The sequence below is a fragment of the Bison bison genome, unplaced genomic scaffold, assembly GCF_000754665.1.
Source record: "Bison bison bison isolate TAMUID 2011002044 unplaced genomic scaffold, Bison_UMD1.0 scf7180017864261, whole genome shotgun sequence".
In the NCBI taxonomy this organism is placed as follows: domain Eukaryota; kingdom Metazoa; phylum Chordata; class Mammalia; order Artiodactyla; family Bovidae; genus Bison; species Bison bison.
The window spans coordinates 48,661-48,976 of NW_011494833.1; the positions used below are offsets into that span (position 1 = coordinate 48,661).

The 316-nt window shown below is 43.0% G+C and overlaps 1 protein-coding gene across 1 annotated transcript in view; it reads right to left on the reverse strand.

The window, feature by feature from the left end:
- Positions 1 to 316, reverse strand: part of LOC104994591 (liprin-alpha-1-like) — a 35,103-nt gene that overhangs the window by 25,830 nt on the left and 8,957 nt on the right.

Here is a 316-nt window from a genome sequence, read left to right on the forward strand (position 1 = left end):
CCCCAGCCTCAAGTCACTCAGGCCCTGAGTGAACAGACAGCTCTGTCCCCACTAGAGGTCTGCCTCAGAGGAACCTCTGGAGAAGACAGCATCACCAGAAACTCTAGGGTTTTCCATAGATAATGTCCAACATGCAACCAAAAAAAGCAAAAAGGGTGTAACAACAAACAGGAAAGAGAAAAAGAACTGAAACAGATCCAGAGGTATCAGATGTATATCAGCACATCAGAGGTATGCTAGAGGTATCAGATGCAAACTTCACCAGTTCAAAAATATACTTGACAAAAGGAAAAACGTCTGAGAATCAAAACCGATT